We start from the raw sequence: 23,755 nt of genomic DNA, 5'->3' as shown, positions 1-23,755 counted from the left end.
CAGTAAATTCCTATTTCAAGCTCTCCAGTTGCCTGCCATTATGCCCACATGATTCAGAATTGCTGAACACAACTAATGACAGCAACCAACTCTCAGTCAGAAATGCTATTGTATGAGTGATTGGCATATGCTGACAAAAAATTGCAAAAGAAAATGAACTATTTCTAAACAACGCATGACAGGAAATTATATTATTTCATAGCAGTATTTTGGTTTTCCAGTTGTTTCCTTGATCTTTATCTGCAAGAAAAAATAGTAAAAAAAGAGCATGTATGATGTCTAAACCGTAAAGTGCTGCTGAAAACGTACTCCTATGGGTCTGATTAACAGCTTGTTCAAGCACTTTTTCTATTGTAATTAAATGGCATTTGGGGAGCGAAACACCAATAACAGTGTGCTAGCATCAGTAATGCTGTATATTTTTTTTCCACTGTTGGATCTCCCTAGCTGAGCCTCTGATCTATTTTAATAGTATTTACAAGGAGGGAAATAGAACCATTAACTTCCCCATATTGTCACGTTGTAATATGTCCGTAAATATCAAATCCAGGAGGCTAAACAAATGTACTGGATATAATTTATGCCCTTGCTTTCCTTCCTCATCGAAAAGGTAATTGGGATTAACATAACTATGGTGGAAGTATTTTCTAAAAATCTCAGCTTTAATACAATTGCTGATAGTTAATGAGGGAAATATGGTGTGAGATTTTTTAATTTTTTTTTTATTTGTGCACCTGAGAGGGACCAATCTGATTTTTATTTATGCCTCCACCTAAGTCACGTTGAAGGATTCCTGTGCGGGCTGTACCCGAGCTGGGAGCCCTGTCCCCAGGGAGTCTTCGCCTGGCAGCCCATCAGGGCAGAGAAAGCCTCCTTGATCGGACTGCAGGCATCCCCCTCACAACCTGCCGGTGGGGCAGATGCCCCGATGCCCGGGAAATCGGGCTATGGGAGGAGCCTTGGCACACAAACGCAGCTACCTGCGGTACAACGGGAATCCTTTTCTCTGGGTGTCTTGGAGGGACCAGGGGCTCGTCATTGGGTTAGCTCCACCCCTCTCCCCGGCTCGCCTTCTCCTCTCTGCGGCCCTGCCTGGCTGCCCGCCCCCTTCGTGCCCGGCCGTGCGGGCTGTGACGGCCTGTGCTCCGCTGTTTCCCCTCACGGAGCGGGCGCTCTCTGCCCCCAGCCGCAGCGGCCGCCGCGCTCCTCAGGGCCTGCGGCACGACCCGCGGCACCCGGCCCGCGGCAGCCGCCCGGCCCCGACCCCGACAGGCCGCCCACGGCTGCTCCACGAGCATGCCCGTGCCCATGGCAGCCTGTGGCTCGGAACAGCAGGGACACGCAGCCTGTTGCTCCTTGGAAATCGCGCCCAGCCGCCACGGGAGCACGCAGACGCGCCGTGTGCTGATGCTGACAGAGCGCCAGGTTCCTGCGGTAGCGCTGCCCCTGCCTTCTGCTTCTCTCTCTCTTTTTCCCTCTGTGATCTCTTGTCTATCGCACTTGGGTAGGAACACTTTCCCTTTATCAATAAACAGTTTTCAGATACGATATTGTTGCATTTGCGCTTCATTTTCATCTGAGAAATCTGTCAGAAAAATCCTCTCCGACCAGCTCTTTTATAGCAGCACGGGGCAGCACTTCATGAAGAAAAATGTGCAATATTTAAAATACAATTAATATGATGACAGATACAAGCACAGAACCAAAGGTATTGCTAGATAACCCTTCTGCTGTAAGGATATTTTGACTGTTACTATTTATGTCACTGTTTAGAGGAGTGGGATAAAGAACAAAATTCTAAAATTCTGTATTGCACAGAGAATCCTCTTTTCCTTTCCAAAGTTTTGCAGAAAGGAACTAAATCCTTAAGTTTTGGTTTTACTATTTTAGTAATAACAGTTTTTCTCTACTTTCTACTTCTCCAGGGAGTTTGCATTTTATCTAGGTTTGGAACAGGAGATTCGGGACCAAAATAGCTATAATGTAGACGGGGACCTAGTTTCACAGGAATTTTGAGCACATAAATTAAAGCCTCTGTACTTAAAAAGCATGAGTATGCACAATTTGATATGAAACACCTAAAATCTCTGTATTTAAGGTAGAAATCCACCAATTCATTTAGTTAAAATAAGAACCAGTATGTATCCCTTTCAAAGATTTCTGGAATGGAGGTGTTTGAGTAAACTCCCTCTAGGAATGAAAGCAGTGGAAAAGGGACAGTGGGAAATGAGAACTGATGAAAACCTCTGCACCAGGGCACAGTGAGATGTTGTAAAGAAATAATAGTCTACATAAGAAAAGAAGCAGCAGGATTAAAGGACTCAAGGTGATCACTCAAGGTGATCCTTCAGCTTCTTCCAAGATCCCTAAGTGCAGCTTCAGCTGAAACTGATAACTCCAAAATGGCCTTTTTTATCTAGACAGTAAAAGCTTTTGAAGTCTGGGACACATTCTGTGCAATTTGTTTCTGTGAAACATGCTACAGTCTTGCAGGTGAATAGACGCACGAAAGCAGTTCCAGCTAATTGAGATGGTGCCGGTTGACAGGAAGTTAGCAAATATTATGCCCATCTACATAAGGGACCGGAAAGAGGATGCAGGGAACTGCAGGCTTGTCAGTCTGACCTCATTCAGTGACAGGTAAGATCATGGAACAGATCATCTTTAGTGCCATCAGGTGACATATGCAGAGAAAAAAAGACAATCAGGACCAGCTAGCAGGGATTTGAGATCAGGAGGTCCTCCTTGATCAACATGATCTCCTTTTGAGACATGGTGACCCACCTTGTGGATAAGGGAAAGGCTGTGGATGTGGTCTGTCAGGAATTTAGTGAAGCTTTTGACACTCTTTCCTACAACATTCTTCTGGAAAAAGACTGGTTGCACATAGTTTGGACTAGTGTAATCTAATGGGTAAAAATTGTCTTGATGTCTGGCCCAGAGAGTAGTAGTGCATACAGTGGGTAGCTGGTCACCAAGTAGTGTTCCCCAGAGATCAGTATCAGAACCAGTTCAGTTTAGTGTCTTAATTTACTGATCATTTGGGCAAGGGGCTTTAGTGACCCCTCAGTCAGTTTGCAGGTGATACCAAGCTAGTTAGAAATACTGATCTGCTGGAGGGTTGTAGAGTTGTGTAGGCTGAAAAGGAATCTGAAGGATTCTGAAATTCTGAAGGATTTCAGGCTGAAGGAATCTGTAGGAATCTGAAAAGGCTACATCAAGGAACCAAGGTCAGTTGTATGAAGTTTAGAATCATAGACTCAGAGAAAGGTTATGGTTGGAAGAGATCTCAAAGATCACATGGTTCTAAGACTTCTGCAATGGGCAGGGACAGCTTCCACTGGACTGACTCGCTCAGAACCCCATCCAGCCTGGTTTTGAACACCTCCAGGGAGAGAGAGTCCACAACCTCTCTAGGCAACCCTGTTTCAGTTTCCTTTCTATCCTCACAGTAAAGAATTTTTTCTTATGATCTAAGCTGAAACTACTCTCCTTCAGCTTGAGGCCATTCCTCTTGTCTTGTGACTACAAGCTCTTTTGGAAGGTTCTCTCAACCTTTCTCATAAACCCCCTTTAGGTAGTGGAAAGCTTCTAAAGTTGTCCCCAAAGCCTTTTCTTCTCCAGGCTGAATTCCCCAACTCTCTCAACCTTTCTTCTTAGGAGAGGTGTTCCAGCTTTGTGGTCAAATTATTATCTCTCTTCTGGACTTGTTCCAACAGGCAATGTTTTCCTTGTGTTGGGGGCCCCAGAGCTGGGCACGATACTCCTAGAAGGGTCTCACAAAAGCAATGCAGAAGGGAAGAATCACCACTTTCAGTTTGCTTGTCATGGTTCTTGGCTCTTGGCCTTCTGGGATGTGGGTATACACTCTTGGCTCTTGTTGAGCTTCTTGTCAACAAATACCCTCAAGTCCTTCTTCTTGAGGCTGCTTTTTATCCATTTTCTGCCCAGCCTGTACTTATGCTTGGGATTTCCTTGATGGAGGTGCAACACTTTGTACTTGGCCTTGCTGAACTTCTGGGGGTCACACAGGCCCATCTCTCAATCCTGTCAAGGTCCTGTCAAGGATGGTAGCCCGGCCCTTGGTGTTCACCTCACCAAACAGCTTTGTGTCATCAGCAAACTTGCTGATGCACTGAATCCTACTGTCCAGTTTGCATGAGAGATGTTAAAAAGTGCTAGTCTCAATACAGACCCCTGAGGAATCACCAACTGGATATCAGTCATTGACTAAAACTCTTCAATTTTTTATCCCCTAAATGGTCCATCTGTCAAGTCTATGTCTCTCCCGTTTAGAAACAAGGTTGAGACATGGAACACTGTAATGATTTGTACTCTTCAGGTAGATGACTTTTGTTACACCGCTGTCCGCCACTGCTGTATGAAATGGTGGCAATAGAAGGCCAACAAATTTGTCAGTTATGATTTGTCTTGTGAAGACATGTTGCCTCAGTTATCTCCTCGCTTTTCTTGTGTCATAGCATAGTCTCCCAAAGGAGATACCCTGTGATCTTGCCAGGCACTGAGATGAGACAGACTGGCCTCTAGTTTCATGGGTCTTCCTTTTTTCATTTTTAAAAATGGGTATTATATTTCTCCTTTTCCAGTTAGTGAGAATTTCACTGCAATGACAAGACTTCTCAAATATGATGGCACAGGGGCATTGCCACTTCCTCAACCAGTTCCCTCTGGAGTCATAGATGTATTTCCTCAGTTCCCATGAACTTTGCGACTTCAGATTCCTTAAACAGTCTCCCAGCCCAGTCTTCTCGTACAGTGTATGGTTCTTCATTCCCCTAATCCCCTCCTTTCACCTTCCACATATGGGTGGTGTGGCTGGAGCATTTGCTGGTGAAGACTGTGGTAAAAAAGGTGCTGAGTGCCTTGGCCTCTGTCTCCTGGGTAACCAGGTCTCCTTCAGTGATCCTGAAAGGAACTGTGTTCAATACATTCAGCAAGACCAAGTGCTGGTTCTGCTGCTGGGCCACTACAGTCACAGGAGATTGGAGGCAGAGTGGCTGGAAACCTGATGAGTGGAAAAAGACCTGAGCATGTTTATCACCCATGGCTGAACCTGAGCCAGTGTATGCCCAGTTGGGAAGGAGGGCCAGCAGCATCCTAGTTTGTACTAGGAATATTGGGGCCAGCAGGACCATGGTGGTGATTGTCACTTTGTGCTTGGCAATGGTGAGGCTGCACCTCAAGTGCTGCATCCCATTTTCTCACTACAAGAAAAACACTGAGCTTCTGGACCACATCCAGAGAAGGGCAATGAAGCTGGTGTACTACGTAAAGGCTCAGAACATTATTGGCTCTAATAAAGTTCTGTGAGGAGTAAGTGAGGAGTGATTTAGCCTGGAGAAAATAATACCCTTATTGCTCTTCACAACTACCTGAAAGGAGGTTGTAGTGAGGAGGAGGTCAGTCTTACCTCATAAGAAATGAGTGATAGAAGAAGAGGAAATGGCCTCAAGTTGTGTCAGGGGAGATTTAGATTAGATATATATTAGGAAAAATTTCTTAACAAAAAGGATTGTCAAACATTGGCACAGGATGCCCAGGAGACTAGTTGAGCCTCCATCTCTCAAAATACTTAAAATATGTGTAGATGTAACACTTATGGATATGTTTTAATAGTGGTGTTGGCAGTGCTAGATTTATGGTTGAAATAATGATCACAGAAGTCTTTTCAACCCGGAGCTTTGCTATGACTCTGTGGTAGCATTTAGAACATGTGGGGCTGACTGAATATAGGAATAAGCCCTAGTCACAGTAACAGCTGATTCTTTTGAATTTGCTGTAGTTTATACCATGCTAAAGCCTTCCTGTTGGTGGGGTTTTTTTGTTTCTCATTTTTTCTCATTGAAAGGAACTTGGAAGAAAAATGTGAGAAGAAAATGTCATTCATTAGAAAAAGTTGTTGGTTTAAAGGAAACATCATGTTCCACTGGCTTTAATGCATTTTTTTGTTTTAAATTGGCATAAAATTATTCATTCTACAAGTTTTTCACTTTCTCAATCCCAGAAAAATTACAGAAAACAATTCAATGTCTTAATAATGTATGTACTACATAAAGGCTCAGAACATTATTGGGTCTAATGAAAGAATAACTAATGAAATATAACTCCTTGTTTTTTGAGGGAACCTAAAGTAGAAAAGCTAATAGACTGTTAGAAAGAGAAATGACCTTTGATTTTAAGAACATGTAATTCTGTTTGTTTTAAAAGAATACAAATGCATCATTTTTCACTTTTTGGGTATTTATCTTGCCCTTTAAAGGCCAACTGGAGAGTGGAGCTAAAGTTCATGCCTAAAATGAAATCTGAGTATCCAATATGAACCACACTTTCCCCTTGGCATTGATTTTGAAACAGAAAATATTAGAAAGCAACAACAACAACAAAAATCATCGGTGCCTATTGTCAGTATAAAGAAACAATAGAGGTCACAATATGCACACACACACACACACACACACGTATATTTAACAGGCCTTAGATGTAGACTTGAATCTTCTTACTACCTTCTGATTTCCATAGACATAATTGGAAGACTGAGTATTGGCATGTTCAACACATAAAACACAATATTGAAAAGTTTTCTGGTAGTTCCATCAGCTGTCTAAGTAAATGTAATGGAGGATATAGAAACCCGTATTTTTCTCCTCCTCCCTCCATTGCTGTCTCAAGACAGTTCTGCCACAACAAGCTAGTATTCCAAGAAAAAGCAGTTTAAGAAATATCCCACTCCTAGTTTCTAAACAAAACAAAAAAAAAGTCTTCATTATGTATACTCTATCAGGTAATTGTTAATAAAAATATTATTAGGAAAATCTGAGAATATGTTTGAGGAAATCAGAAAATTACTTCCTGGAGCTCAGCAGACTCTAGTCATATATTGACTTTCTGCTTTCAAATATAAGACGTTCAGATATTTCTCAACCTACTGCTTGAATTTCTATTTTAAAAACATGCTTTGAAGAAGAGAGTTCCTAACTTAGTTTGGGAAAAAAAAATATTCTTGGATGTATTTTATATTTAATCTTCAAAATGTGCTAACTTCTTGTGTTTCATGAAGTATTTTGAAATAGTAGCAGCAATAAGACAATTATATGTACTCCTAAGAATAAATAGTATGCTGACATACTCTAAAATGGAATATATGTACCTGAAAATTAAGAGTAGTTAGTACTGAATAATCAGAGAAGCAATTCCTTTTGGAGATGAAATTGTTTTCTGCTGCATAGTTATGAGACACTATGCTGATATGGATTACCAAATTTAATAAAAATATATGTATGATAAAGATTCTAATTCTGAAAATATTTTTAAATGAAGTTATAATTTTAAAAATACAGTGTTTAGGCAGGAAATATAATTCACAGACATATGAATAAGCAAATGCTATGCAATTTTAAAATTCCATCTAGTTCTACAAACTGTTTAACTGTTTGGACACGTGGAAGAAACTCAAACCCAAAAATTAGTTATACATCACTTAAGACTATTCCAATTTCAATGCTTATTTAATTTGGCATATGTACCAAATTATAATTATCAGTTGTAATGCAATGTTGAGATGTAATTTCTGCTGCGGTGCAGCATTTATTAAGCACTTGGACAAGGAACCTTTGCTACTCTAAGAAATGAGCTGCTCACACTGTAGCAATCACGACACCTGCATCTGCTTCACCCATCCTAATGCGGCCAGAGCAGCACCAGGGAGCACGGGGGGTGCACAGAAGCCAGCTCTCATCTAGAAACAGTGTGCCTCTGCTAGCAAGGCACAGCCTGTAAGCTAACAAGCCCTGGCACTTTTCAGAGCTCAGTAGCTCGGGGGCAATGCTGCCTGAACATGCTATTCTGCTTCCATAGCCAAGCAACTTCACCAGCGTGTCTCTGCACCGTGCCCCGTGATGGATGCTTCTGCCAGTGCAGGTATCTCTGATGCTGTGACCTACTGGGCACGGTAAACATGCCACCATTTTCGTGGGGGCTTTCACTGTGAAATAATTGTGCATTTATTTGAAGATGAGTGACTTACCCCTTTCAAGAAAGAAGTGTGTTTCATAATCATAACATGGCATCCAAAGCTATTTATTCATTCATATCAACACTGGCATGCATTTAAGGTTCAGCATCTGTAACTAAGTTTAAAGGACTGTTTTTACCACCATCTTATATCCTTTTTCCTAAAATTATGTGTTGTATGTGAGGTGTAATACCTATCATGAAATTGAGACATTGAACATGAAGTAATCCTTCAAGTTCTTTCCTGAAACCCTTGCACTAATGTTAGGTTTGCTGTGAATCTAGAAGGTCTGAATTCCCTATTAGATAAAATTGTTACTGGTAAATGCTTTAAAAAAAAATGCAGGATATGGGGAAAGATCTTAAAGAATTGGATTCCTTCTTCTTTTATGGAAGATATTTTACAGAAAATCTACTAGAGATCCAGATTGAATTAAACAAAAGCAAGCAAGCTTGGTCCACTGTGTTTAGTACTTATGTATATAATTGTAATTAGGCACACACGTTGCTCTCAGACACATTTAATCAGTCTTTTAATGATCAATGCAAACAGTACAGTATTTCTTTAACTTCAGGGAAGTCTTCTGACATACTAACATCAATAATTAGAGGAGGTCAGAGCACAGGAAGTATTCCATATGACAAGTAGACATGCATAATTTATGGTGTAATACTACTGTAGATGTAGTCCTCCAAATTCTGTGTGGATGATAACCATACTAAGCTTGTATGGCTCTCCTGTTGCTCATATTAAGGTTGTGATTGTTTAGGAACTGAGGGCCATGCTTTTATTAAAAAATGAGTGACTGCCTTTCTTCTAATCATAGATGTGAATTGTTTCTTTATTTTTCGTGGACATTCTCTTTCCTGTAAATAGAAAGTTTTTAGCTAAAACGTAAAATCATAATGAGAGTCAGAGATTAGAATTGGGAATGATACTGTCTTGCTAATTTTGAGGCTAAAACAAGTCACATATAATGGACCTAATACCTGACCACTTTCCTTCGGAGAACAATACATAAAATCTGCATTTTAAAATTAGTCACAGAAACCAAGTAAAAAGAAATTCTATGTGCATAAGAAGAAAAAAGTTAGTCTTACTGCCATTAATGGAAGAAATACATATTTTCAGTGATATGGACATGTCCATCTCTTTCTGTATGTGTTCTGAAATAGTGTAATTAAAAAGAAGGTAGCAGGAAAAAGGGAAGAAAGGGAAGGCATAGGTAATGACAGAAGAAGCTGCTAGTAAATGTGCATTAAATCTGGTCAACATTTTTTTCCCCTGTGGCTCATAATTCAGTTTCAGGCAGCATTCCCAACAGTAATGGTAAACAGGATGTGGTCCTGAGTGGCACCAGGAGAGCAAACATGATGTCATGAAATCACTGCTGCTTTGATCGTTCCTCATTGATTCACTAAAAGACTAATACCCCCGAGCCTCAAAGCCAAGCTGTGCAGCACAAGGGATGCAGAGGTTAGTGTATTTCCGACCTCTCCTCACAAGAAGTTAAAACAAAGAGCATGAGATCAACACAGCATAGCGCGTAAGATTCTAGCTAATTGATTCTGAAATAATGCTAGATGTGAGACAACCAGCTGTCCTCCCTTTTGGCCCCTCTGAAGCCAAACAAATACAATTCCGGAGGTTTCACACCAGCAAGTTTTATTGAAATCTATCTTGAAACTGTCTTGGTTCCTTCTCTTCAGTATTCACACTTCTGACCATTAAAAAGAAAAACACAGACACTAAAAAATATACCCACTAATTTTTGTTTTTTGTTCGAATTTGATCGTTAATCTCTGCTTCATTTTATATCAAGCTTATATCTTGCCAATTGTATTTTTCTGAGTGGTGTTGATCCCCTAAATGCATTTATAAGTAGTACATTTATTCAGTATGTATGTAAAGGATTTATTGACGTCTCAGCCTTTATTTTAATTAGTTTAATAAGCTATTACCTTTTAGTCTTATTGAAGAGAGAGACTTTCTCCATTTTCCTGTATATGTTAAAGATTCTTTGACACTTTCATCTACTTCCTTTTTTTAGTCCGCATATTTATGTCATAATGGACAAAAAAGTCTTGGCAGAAAATTGCACTTTGAAGGACTTGCTGGTTTATCTGAGTTACATAATTTAGAGGATAACTAATCTTAGTCCGGAGAAAGGAACATGTTTCATCTGTCTTGCACTAAAATATTCCAAAACATGTTTAGAGATAGAATGTATGGATAGAGATTAATGAAGTGAAATGGAACATTGGTTTTCCCAGTAGTTGATCCTAGTAGGGAAATTTTTTTCAGTAAAAAATAACTGGTGCTCCATAGGAGCACTTTACACAATTTTTCACACATTCAGAGTGAAAAATCAGAATGTAACGCTTAGATTTGAATCTTTAGAAGGTTTTTATTGTTTAAGTACTTCCTATCTCCTTTTGAAAACATTTAACCTGATCCATATCAGCAACATTAACCTTTTCATGTTTATGGGATTTCAGAATACACTCTACATAAATCATACATAAATCCTTGCCCTTTTCTTCAATTAATTAGATGCAAATTTTTTTTTTGTCCAGAAAAAATATAAGACCCTAAAAAGGGTGAATAGGTCTTCTTCTCTTGTTGCTTGGTTTCATATTATAGGGCTGGCAATTCTTCTCTCAAACATCAAGCAGACAATGTTAAATTGTTATGAAGAAATATTTAGTGATGAACTGCTCTTGAATGTACTGCTCTTGTATTGTGCTTCAGTGAACATTTTATCTCCTACAAAACTGGGACAAAGTGGTTACAGGAAGAAAAAAAGAATGGAAATCTGCATGAATAAATAGTGAAATCAGCACTAAATATATTATTAAGCAGTCTAATAATTATTAGTTTGGTAGCTGAGAAAAAGTCAGATGAACTAATGTATGTGATTATAGCAGGATAAAAAAATAATCCAATAGCAGCCTCCAACTAGGGGAAACAATAAACTAAAACTTTAGGCATGTCATTAAGATGCACAGTGCCCACAGCAAGAGAACAGGACTTGCAACACTAATTGCTGGTGTCTAGACCATAATTTGGTTTTTAGTCCTTACAAGTTTAATCCATCCAAAAAAAAGAAAATTGTAAATTAATGACAGGTTTAATAAAACTGGTATGGAATCAGTCCCAAACATGTTTAGATTCACAGCTTCAGCTAATTTTGCCTCATGTAAACAAAAAGGGAACATGTCAGTTTATTTCAAACCACTGGAACTGCGTACTTTGTTTTCTCATTACACCATCAGTGCTGAAGCAGTCCTCAAATGGAGCATGAATTCAATTCACTCTCATTTAAAGTATCTCCAGGTCTACTTTAGTGCTTTTATCCAGTTAATAAATGATAGAACTCAAATCCCGATATTCACTACAATAAAAGTTACACATTCCTACTTGAAGTAAAAGTAGGAAAATTCTCATCCCACTGTGAATTCAGTGCTACTTTTGTGCAAGGAGGAAGGATTCACACTGAATTTAAATGTGGGCCAGGAGCACAGTCTCTCCCTTGGCTGTGTGGTCATATATTCAGAACGTGGTAATGAGAGTTAAAATGGCTAAAGACACAAGTTCCTGGTGCCTTTGTGCAGACTTAGAGATGAAAAGGGGTTAGGTAAATGATTGCACGCTACACTACAGGGAATATGGCTTAACAGGCTAATCAGTAACAGAGGAAAGCACAAAACTTGCAGTTTGTTTTTGTTCTTGTGTACTTATTCGTATTTCGATTGACTTTGTGGTCTTTTCCAACGAATGTTGAGCATGATAAATCGCAAGCCATTCCTTTTTAATGTATCAGTCTGAAGTACTTGCCTCCTCAGTTTCTAATAGATAAAACAGCCTCCTGTGAATTTCAAGAAAAGAGACAACATCCTTTCTGTAGGATGGTGGTACACTTCAGAGAGTCTTTTTAAATAGTGGATTTCCATTAACAATCTAGCTGATGACACAGGGAATAAACTATTGTGGCCTTTCATGTTTTCAAAATTTTGTTGTATTATTTTTAAGCAATAATGATAATTTGGTTCCTCTTATTTTAGCAATCAGTGAAAAGTTTTTATAATTTCATTCCAGGATTGTCAAGTTAGTTCAAATTACACACAACAACAGTGTAAGAATTATTTTAAAAGATTAAATATAATTCCATTATTCCATAATAACATTTCTGTATAAAATAAGTTGGAATTCCATAATTCCAACTTATTTTCTACAGAAATGTTTGTACTGTTTTTATATGTAAAGGTAATTCACTTGAAAACTCTTGTAAATATTTTTATCTGAACTGGAAATATATCCTTTCTTGGCATTCCCAACTTAGTTTTTTCTTTTTTTTAGTAACACCTATAATATGTGGTTCCCTCTGATGCAATAGAATTAGAATAAAAAATTGTCTGTCTGGGAAAAGTCATTACTCATCATTCCACAATTTTTAGGTCATCATCGAATGTTATTCTTATATGCAAAAAAAATCCCCTATAAAGATCTTGCTACTTCATTAACACATGGTAGGTATAAAATTACAGAGGCTGCTTGAAGAGTTTTTTCTCTTTGGTAGCTGTTAGATAGCCCAGTCCTGTAATCTTGGGAGCCTGATAATTTCTCTAGTTAATATTACCAGTTTTATCTATGATCTTCTTCACTGTAGATTTGAACGTGAAAGTAGTAAGTAAATTATATAAAATTATATGTCTGATTCTGCCTTCTTAAATATTTGGTGACAGGTTTATGTCTCAGTGAGTTGCAATGACTGCTTACCTTTTCTCAAAAATATTAACTTTTTTTCAAGCCAAAAAGATCCCTTATGACTCATTGAGCTTGAAAAAGTCATGCCCATTTCCTTTAACACTGTCCTGAGGTGTAATAGGTTTTAAGCTGAAAATATTCTAAATAGAGCTCCTGAATATATCTTTTCCAATAATAGTTTCACTTAATGTCTTTCCATTAATTTATAAAATAAAAAAAAAATTTAATCTGCGTGAAAAAAGATAAACCTTGCATTGTTATTTATTTTATTATAATTTGTTAAGGATGTACTACAGTATTGAATAATATAATTTTCTTCTGAATATTGTTGATATAACATGGCAAAAAATAATGATTTAATTTAATAGAAATATTGGATGATGTTTTCAATTCCAATTTTCAGTGTTTCACTTTATATAGGGGACAGCATTTTATTATACATGGGGCAGAGTTTCATATGATGAGAGTTTCATCAGTCATTTTATGGGTAAATAGTGTTGGTAAAGGTAACTCTGTACTAGAAGTCTACAGGGCTCAGAAATCTGATTAATTCTACACAATCTTAACTCAAGAAGTAACCAGAAGAGATTAGTCTTGATCAGTAACCTACTAAATATTTTTCATCATTTCTAATGTCTTCTCAAGAGAGATAACTAAGAAAGCTGGAAGAATCACATTTACTGTGACAACCTAGTAACATATGTTTTAAACACTGAAACTTCTGATTCATTAATTTATGGTACTTCTTTATTATTCATTCATTTTACCTTTAAATATATATATATATAGTTGTGCGTGTATTAATGGATACTATTTTGTTCTGGAACAATTAGAACTTTTGTAAGTAGAAATAATTCAATGCATAGAACTAATTTGCATAGTAAAAAATATCTCTCTTAAACAACTATCTTTTTTTGCTAATTCATGCACAGGCCAGACTTCCTATAATGTTTCTATGATTTATAGTTTTTATTGACGAAACTTCAATGAAGTCTAAATTTAGATTTCAACTAGATAGGACAGAATTCCTCTCATCATACAATTTGCATAGTAATTTTGCTTGGATTCAGGAAAGACAAAAATTTCCTAGAAACCTGTCATTTTTTATGAGATACATGACTCAATGTTTTAAGTGACTTCATGGCTGCAACAGATGTATGAAAGGTTTCATATGTAGCAGAAAAATAAAAATGCATTACCTTAAAAATTCCCTGACATTTCACTAATGCTCTGTGAAGAAATTTAAAAGGTGCTTTAGAAAGACTGAACACTTTTTTGTCATGAAGGATCCCAAAACAAATGACTCCATATTTATTTATGGGTCTTTTTGAAATAAATAATTAGCTAACGAGATTTCAACTGACAAATATAGTTGGTTATAGGTTATTTTACATACTTTTCATAAGACTTCTGCCTTGGAAATACCACTATGTTTGTAGCATATATTGTTTGCCTTCCCTTCTACAGAGTTCAGATTTCGAGTATGCCCTCCCTTCCAGATTTTTGTTATAACATTGTTACACAATATTGTTGTATAATCAAAGATTGCTGCACTTTACACAACTCATTGTCCTTTGATCTTCAAAATCAGATTCTTCCTATATAATATGCACTTTACTGTAATAAATAAATTGCCTACTCTCCACGTAGAAATTACTTCTGGAATTAACAGAGGGCCTTGCAGAATAAATAGCAAGTTGTCATGACACTGAATTTCAGTTTACAGCACTGACATAAGTGTTGTTAAATTTTTTTCAATAATTTTGTTTAATTGGACTTAAAAATAAAATGTAAAAAAAATATTTGTAAATATGTTTCCTTTCAATATTAAGCTACAAACCATCTTTCTCTGTGAATCTTGCTCTTGTAAAAACATGTTGTCCTACATTGCCCTGCAGACTATTTAATAATGAAGCTTCGGTTACAGTCTATAAATGTTTCTAAGCAACCACAACCCACTTTAAATATGCTAGTCAATTAGCTCTAGACACTCTGTTTCAGTCTTTGTCTCTGTTTTTTCTTTTTGGCTTGAAACATAAAAGACAGAGAGATAGAGGGAATATTTTAAAATAATACCTTGTACTGATCAAGGGTGACGCTGTTAAGTAGCACCTCTGCAGATAAACACAGACCTTGGGCAGCGCCTGTCCAGGACTATAGTGATATGTGTGCCCATCAATCCCTTATCAACATATAAGCCAGAAAGAACAGAAACTTATCTGGCTAATGCCAATAGGGAAAATAAAAATAAAAAAGAATGATAGGTGTTGATGACTGCCGGAAGAATAGCTTCTCCCATGTTACCCACTGTTTTCATTCTATGATTTTTAATATTTACTTCTTTCCACATTAAAAAAAACAAACCAAGAAAAAGAAACCCTCCAAAAAAGATGAAAAACATATGAGTCTCCCACTTAAAAAAACCCCCAATTCTTAGACATTTTCCTAAGAGAAGACTTTAAATAATTATTTTTCTACTCAAACATAGTACCAGTTGAATTTTGAGCACAGAGGTATTTCTTAGTTAAACTGCCTAATCCCGTTAATCTGTTATCATTTATGTTTTTATCTTGTCATAATCATAAATTCCAGTTTTTTCCTAGAAGCACAACAACCTTTCTTACTTGGTATGTTCAGTTTTCCTTATCATCCTTTATTCTTTTCACTCCGTATTATTGTCTGTAAACATCTTAGTGAGGAATATCTGACAGGAAAATTCTGGCTTAATTTCACTAAGTCTCTTATGGTTTAGAATCTCTCCCTCCATTGAGGCTGGTACAGAACATAGTTTATATTTGCTGGGATTATGTGATATGATTTACCTAAGCAAAGATGAATTCTGCTGGAACTTCATACCTAACAAGTTTTTTCTGGACTTCTGGTATTGTCACTGTCATTTAACACAAGACTGAGAGTGAAATAAACCATAAAGAATCCATAAAAACAGGAAGGCTAGAGAGAGGCTAAGGTGTGTGTCTGATAACTTATTTAACTCCCTACCTATATTTTTGTGTTGCATATTCTATAAGCAGCATAAAAGCAATAATGGTCAAATTTATAATTCAATAGCGCCCCTGGGGTATCAAGTAGCTAATAAAGGAAATTTTGGGAAATGTAAGAACAGTACAATTTTATAGTATTACTACCCTTAGGCATGTATTCACATGACTACTCCTTAGGGAGTTTCTGAAGCTAGAGGGATTATCAATGTATTTACATATTTATGGGACTTTTCTTCCTCGAGACTATGGCATATTTTTAATCCCAAATAACTTTCTGCAAGAAGTTTCAGATTTTCCCTACAATCTGCATTTATTCTTAACTTTACTTCCATTTTTTCAGACTTTGGTTTCAGTACTGGAATAAAATATGAATGATTGGTTTCTTCTTTTATCTTTTACACCCCAGACATTATTTCTATAAACTTCTCTATGGTTTCGTCAGTTTATGTCTCGTCCAGATTGAAACATGTTAGATATGTAGTCCTTACTCACATTCACTGACTTACTATTTTTGATCCTCCCTTTTAGTCATGCTCCTCATCTTTCCCTCTTTTTCATGTTGCTTTATTTACTTTAAAAATGAGCTATCTAACTCAGGATGAAAAATAATCACTTTCAAATTATGAGTGCTTGTGATGTTAGGACTGCTTTTCTCAAGAAGTATAAATTCACATTTCCTGCATGCTGACTTTCACCTGACTATTACTCATTCACAGAATCATCTTAGTATTCTTCTATATTTACCCACATATTATTAATTGTCCTCTAAATAGCTTAATAATCCCAGGTACATAAGTGGTATTATTCCCGCTAGCTTTTTCAGCTTTTCTGTCACAGTTATAAATTTATTAGGTTAAGGTGTGAAACTTGAAGATTACCCATGATTACAGAAATAATTGAGCTTTTATAGTGTGACCAACACCACCAAATTTCCTATACATTGTCATACATATATTTTATAGTATGTAGAATGTAATATAAATTGCCAAACTTCCTGTACACATATAAAATAATCTCAATTTTTTTGATACTTTACTTGTCACAAATCATTTATCCCTGGGGACTGACATACTTCAGTTTATGCCCTACCTTACTCATTAAAAAGAGAGGTCAGGTCATATGTACCTAGAAAACATATTACCTTATACAAAGTAGGTAGAAAAAGTAATAAAAGCTTGGCACCCCTTTCTCATATAGCTATACCTTGCAGAATATTTACAACAATCAGTGTATTGCTGTCCAATCTTACTCAGCCTTTATAGATAAGTATTATTCCTGGTACAGAGGCCAGTATGAGATAGCACACAAAACAGAAGGCTAGAAATTCACAGTACCCTTTTTAGTTGCTGTTGCTAATCATTCAATGCATTTACTAAATTTCCATTTAATTCATAGTACAATTTAGCAATCATGCTGAAGCAACCAGACTTTTTTTCCAAAACTTCAAAATCTGATCTATGATCTTACTCCCACACCTTAGGAGGTATCTATGCATTTATTATGTAGTCTACTGATTCAATAATTATGTTCTATTTTATGACTAGGAGAAATTTGAATTTCAAACAGGATACGCTTTCCAAGATTTAATAAAAATTGCTAATTAGAAAGATATTTGTGGTTTATAACAGGAAATCCAAACCAAAAGAATTTTTAGGCCTTACAGGAAAAAGACTATGACAACTTAGAAAGTTAGTAGATGTGAAATCTTACTTTGCACTTTTGTAGATTTTTCTGCTGTCCACTGAGTTCCTCACCTAAGGAAAAAAAATAGGCAAAGTAAAACTTTGTGAAATGAATAATAAATTTTGCAGTTAGAGAATTTATACTAAAATTTGTCCCAAGCAAGTTTATTTTTTATTAATTTTGAATCCAAGTGAAGAGAACATTCTGTACATTGAGTACTTAATCTCTAATAGGAAAAGATTTCTATGCTATTAAAAAGTACACATATTTTCTTAGGTTTCATTCTATATAACAGTAAATCCATATAATACAAAAGGCAAAAGAATTGTCCTTCAAATTATGACTTATAAAAAAATAAACAATCTTCTTCAGTGGACTGAAATAGATATTCATTTTCATTGTGGGAAGAGAAACAGAAATAGATTTTATAGAATCAAGCGCTATGTTTAAATTTTTGAATGCAATCAATAAATATTTCCAATTTCAAATTAAGAAAATGAAAACACAAGAACCCAATTTAATACTTAGCTAATGTGATGAAAAACTTACAGACACTCCCTCTAAGTGGTATAAAGGCAGCTCTCAAAGGGAATTGCGTCTCAAAATGTGCTGCACTTTTCTAGAAAGCAGAACTATTTGCTTCCAAGGGATCTAACAATGACAGAGGGTTTGTCAAGTTTAAGGCAGTGGCAGAATGTCTTCAATTTAAATTTGTGTTCTGAAATTCTAGCTGAAGATTTTAAAACTAATATTCTGTGGCTTAATTACTGAAAAACACTCACAGAACCATTATTTATGATGGAGAAATAGAAAAGGATTTTTATGTGGATCCTGGTTTAGGGATGATGCTGCCCAATTTGATGACTCCACAAAGACTCTTCCAAACTAAACACCACTTGCTTGTTCCCCCTCTCCCTCCCATTTCCTCCTCCAGCTTGGAGTTAAGCATTGGAAACACTAAAAGTGAAGATCATTAGTTGAGATAAGAATAGTTTACTAGAAACAGCAGTGAGAAAAAACAAAAAGCAACAACAATCATATTAATAAAAGAACTATACAAAAAAGAGAGTGATTCATATGCAAAAATGTCCACAATGGACCTGGAAACAATGAACAATGGCAGATGATGCCACCACGGTGGTTTTTGACAGGAAGCCACTCTCTTCTTTTTGGAAGCCAGACAGAGTCCTATCCCCCATGCACAAAACTAGGGCAATGAGTTTGCAAATAGCACAGATGGGGTCTTCTGTTAAAGAGAAATCTTTCCTTGGTTATGTTTTCCACAGCAGAGGATTTACTCATCCTACCAAAGTTTTCTACCAAAATTTTTATTGTTATCTTACTCAGTCTTAAAAAAACATGGGTAGAGAGAAGAGCTGTCACTTTAACGGTGATTTTGCTGAACATACTTCTAAGGCAACAAAATTTTTGAACTACTTATCTATTTAATGTAATTTACATAGAAACCAGCAGTTAATGGTTTTCCTTGGCAAACACACGCATATTCCAGATTAGAATATTATGAAATTAAAGTAATATTATAGGAACCTGGTCAGTGTGTGTTGAAGCCTGTGGAGAGGAGTGAAACTGATGTTGTGTTCTTGCAGAAGGCCTCTTTATGTACACTGCAAGGCAATCAGGTCTTTCTGTCTTCTCTGGCTACCTCTACTCTCCCATCTTACAGGAATGGAGGATGGGCTGGCTTAGGTACACATCATCCTCCTGGACCTTGTGCTGGAACCTTGCCCATAGCTGGGAAACAGAGGGTAGATCCTATGTACATCATGCTGACTTATCTATCTCATATTGTGCCCACAAAAAGGAAGAATGACCAGAAGAAATATGGTTAAGGCTAATTTTAATTCAGCTTACAGGACTACAGCAGGAGACACAAAAATGGAAGGTAATTCAAATCTAAGCATTTGTTCTCTGTGCAGCAGATGCCTCAGGGCTCAAGAGGAGACACTGCAACAATCAACACGTTTTTTATTCTGTTTTTCCCATTGTACTTTCATTTTTGATGGAGGCGTCTGTGCCAGGCCAAGCTTGATAGAACAGCTTCACTGTTTGTTCATTTTAATCTGGCTGTGATTCTTGCTCTGGTTCATAGATCCTGAAGATAATCTGATTTTATGTCTCCACAGTACTTTTACTGTATTTTTGAAGACACCCAAGGGAACAATATTCTAAACTGGTACTAACAATTTATTATGATATATTTTATTCTCTTACACTTGGGAGTTTTTTGTTGTTGTTGTTTGTCGTTTGTGTTTGGGTTTTCTAAAAATTTTATGAAAAGGCCTTGCGAGGTGACCTTAGAGACAGAACATGTAAAAGTTACTCTTCACAAAATATTGTTTGCAAGAGTGAAAAAAGCTCTTTTGGGGAATGGGGAAACTGTGAATTTGTAGAGATGAGAAGAGTTAAAAAGTTAACACCACACCTAAGTAAATGTTTGGTTTGTTTTTGTTTTTTTTTTTTGTATATCATCTATTCAGGAAGCATGTCAGCATGGCTCTGGATTTCAAAGCAGTTTCCACCCTCTTACCACATACTTCCAGGAGCTTTGTAGGAAAATGTATAATAAACAGCAGTTCCCATTTAAAGCTAAAAGAGAGGTTTTTACTCTAGGTGCTCCTTTCCTCAGTAATTTCAACAAAAGACACAAAAATGTCAACCCTCCAAATACCTCCCTGCCCCTAACCTAAAGGGAGAATTTTGAAAATACTTAGATGAATGAATAATTTTTCACATGTGAATAGTCAAAGTGAAGTTCTACTGACAGGGTAAAAGACATAAATTATACATGATTTAGCTCCTTCAGTAAGCATTGAATGCAAGTGACCAACTGAGTGTTAAATATATTGAGCAAAGGAATGTCATTGTGCTCTAAGGCAATTTAGGACATGTATTTCCAAAAACATAACAATAAATAAAACAAGTGTATTTTAAGAAAGCTTCAGAGGAAAGGCATATTTTTAGAAAAGTAAATTACATATGCTCCTGTTGAATAAATAAAGTATCTAATGGACAATCAGTGGGTAAGACCTTTATTGTACTTGAGAGATGAAATGTAATTAAAATAAATGAAGAATTGTCCGCTACTGGAAAGTTTTCTGTTCCGTTTGTAAGAATATTTTAAATACATCATTTCAGGTCTTCTGAGGACTTCTGCTGCTAAAGAGATAGGGTTTTGAATTTGCCCTTTGTATGTCACCTTCACATGAAGTTCTTTCAGTGAATGATATAATGGTTTCTGTTTCTCATTCTTCAGTCTTTGCTTTCCCTTCTTCTCATATTTCAACAATTTCGTCTCTCTGTCTAGTCAGAGGAACCACCACTTAGAAATTCTTTGTTGGCTTTAAAGCAGACTGGTGTTTCCATTACTTTCCTTTTTGAATTTTTTTTTTAAATTAGAGTTTTTTATTTTATTTCTTTTTCTTTTCCCTTATTTTAAGCCAGACACTGTCTTTAGTATCAAGGTACCTGTCTTCTTTGGTAGACCTCCTAACCCATTTTTCTTGGTCCATCTTCCAATGACAATCTTTCACAGATTCAGTTTCCCTGAATCTTTATTTTTTTTTATTTTATTTATAAATGAAAAAGCCTAAATATGCAGTTTCTATTCAAGCAATAACTTATGCAGTAGCACTGCAACAAAGTCTGCAGCCTGGTATCAGTATTAGTTTTATCAGTTACAGCTCCACTGCTTTCAGTGGTATTGCACCTTTTGCCTGTTGGTCTACATATCAGTAAAATGTTTCCTCCGAGACAAAAGTAAGGAATAGAGGAACATATTTTTATTTTTCATAATAGGTGATCAAGCAGCTGGCTTTTTTTGTATTTCAGCAGAAGAAACAGCTTACCTAATGCAAATGCACAATTACACTGAGGGCTAGTACAGGATGAGTGTGCCGCACATTTGGAACACAGTCTTTCTCAACAGTGATGCTATGAAACATTTATGAACGCTGAAGTCTATACACATCAGCAAGCCTGCTAAAATTGAAAAGAGCTCCTTACTCATGCAAAAATAAGCAGATGCTTAAGTGTTTACAGGAACAAGTTTTAATTTCACTCCATGGGTGTTGGAGAGATCCTTTGCACAGGGATGAACTTCAGTCAATGAAATGATTAACAACAGTAACACACACTGCAAGGAAGTGTATCCACTCCAGAAAAAATAATTTAAGTAGTGTTAGCTGGGATCTGATCTGTGACATGTAAAATCTTAAGTCTCTCGAGATATATTGCATTTTAGAACAATGTCTGCAAATATTTTACAGCAATGACTCGTTTTCCTTTCTTGTGTAGGACATGTCAAGACTTTTCCACCTAATAAAGGTTACTATTTTGTTCGTTTCCTCAAAAAAAAAAAAAAAAGTATTGTTCATGTTTTCCTTTTAAAAGGAAAGGAAATAATCTCTATTTACTTCTACATTTTCTTATCGTGCTATTTTCCTTGACTAATTTCCGGTGTTTTGATCTACCCCAGGTCTGGCTATTAGAAGAGAAATCTCAGAACTATTTTTGAATATTCTTCCTAATTTGCAAAATTATTTGTAACTGAAGACACATGCATAAATAAATCTGTATCCTGATTTATTAGCCTATCTAGACATTGCCATATTCATGATGTTGGCATTTCAATATTTCATTTTGACTTTGCAAACTCATTAAATGCTTTTAAATATCTGAATTACAATATTCACCACTCTTCTGTTAGTGTAGAGAAGTCATAGGATTGGTTCCAAGTTAACTAAATGTCATGGATGAATTTTCCTGAGCCCCATTATGTGGTTTGAATCAGTCCATTAACTAGCACCAGAAATTTATTTAAAATATGACTTTTATTTCATACCTATTCCAGAAACCCCTGTATAAATAATAGCTTTACAATTTTTCTGTGATGAAAGCCTGAATCCTTTCTACCTGTTTTTCCCCAAGGGATTAAACTGGTTACTCATGCAATATAACTTCTTTCTAACATATTCTTAAAAGATAAATTAATCACATTAAATTTTTAATGTGGCCTCTCATTTCTGTATGTAGTGCTTGAACATCTCTACAATTTCTATTTCTTATGATAAAATACTGTTTTATTGCGTCTTAACTTGTCTTTACAGCCAAAGAAGGGATTACAAGGTACCTTTTGCTCATTTCTCATGAAAAAATGATATGGAAAATGTTTATTTTTGGTACTCTGAAGCTAAAATAAATGTAAAGGTCTTACAAAAAGAACAAAGGTACCAGTGGGTTCTGTGGTAATAAGACATACTAAACTTTGACTTTGATTTCTTCATTAAGAGTTCCAGTGTTAGGTTTCACAATATATTGAACAGTTCTGTTGATTATCTAAATTTTGTGAAATCTGAAAATATATTTATATGTGCTCATAATTTTACATGCTGCTATGAGATATATACTTGATGTTTCATCTGGAAAACTTAATGTAGTAAGATGATATTAGGACACAACCAGGTATATTAAAATTTACACAGAACTCTAAAAAATTTCACAGAACTGCCATTCTAGAAATCACATTCTTGTCTGATACACTAACAGAATTTTCATGCCTCTGCCTCAAAAATAATAGCACACAAAGAGTATACTAGTAACTGAAAGATAATAATATTTATAATAGACAATTTATTTCACCACATTTTGTCATATATTTTCTTGTTCAAGCAAGACAGATTTTTAGGTTTTGAGTTGGTTTGGGGTTTTGTTTTAGTGTTGGTGGTTTTTTGTTTGTTTTTGCTTTGTTGTTGTTATTGGTTTTCTTTGTGCTTATTGTTGCTCTGAGGCTACTTCATAATCTGGAGGATCTTGTTTTTAATAAGCTGAAACTGAGTTTAGTTAAGTGGAAATACACCATGGGAAGTGAAGAAATTTCAAAACGTGCCCATGACAACAATAAGAAATGTCCTCTGTGTCTAGTTGCTGAGGCAGAAAGGATATGTAGAAATAATTGTATATGCAGAAAAAATTGTATACGTTTACAATGTGCACATTGTATAAAAGAAGATCATTTGCAGTTAAGATTTGGAACAGATCATTGCTTCATGATGACATAAATAATATTACTTAGTGTGTGGGCAAGTCCTAAGTCACAACATTAAAGAGACTGATCAGCAAAACAACCAGAAAACTCATTGTGTTTGTGGGTCAGATTACTTATATCCACAAAATCTCAAGCTTCCTCTGAGCATGCAAAATTATTTTGTTGCTTAAAAACCCATATGGAGACTAGAAAGACTGTGTGAACAAA

At 36.2% G+C, this 23,755-nt stretch overlaps 1 protein-coding gene across 36 annotated transcripts in view; it reads right to left on the bottom strand.

Annotated features, from left to right (window-relative positions):
- The window catches only part of PTPRD (protein tyrosine phosphatase receptor type D), a 1,169,657-nt gene that overhangs the window by 441,288 nt on the left and 704,614 nt on the right, over positions 1-23,755 (bottom strand). For all 36 annotated transcript variants that reach the window (XM_058043168.1, XM_058043170.1, XM_058043166.1 and 33 more), the window contains one exon: positions 17,512-17,555. The gene's annotated coding sequence lies outside the window, so the exon portion shown is untranslated. The remainder of the gene's footprint in view (positions 1-17,511; positions 17,556-23,755) is intronic.

The sequence above is a fragment of the Melospiza georgiana genome, chromosome Z (assembly GCF_028018845.1).
Source record: "Melospiza georgiana isolate bMelGeo1 chromosome Z, bMelGeo1.pri, whole genome shotgun sequence".
NCBI lineage: Eukaryota > Metazoa > Chordata > Aves > Passeriformes > Passerellidae > Melospiza > Melospiza georgiana.
The sequence above is the reverse complement of the archived record's forward strand: the minus strand, read 5'-3'. Positions and strand labels throughout refer to the sequence as shown.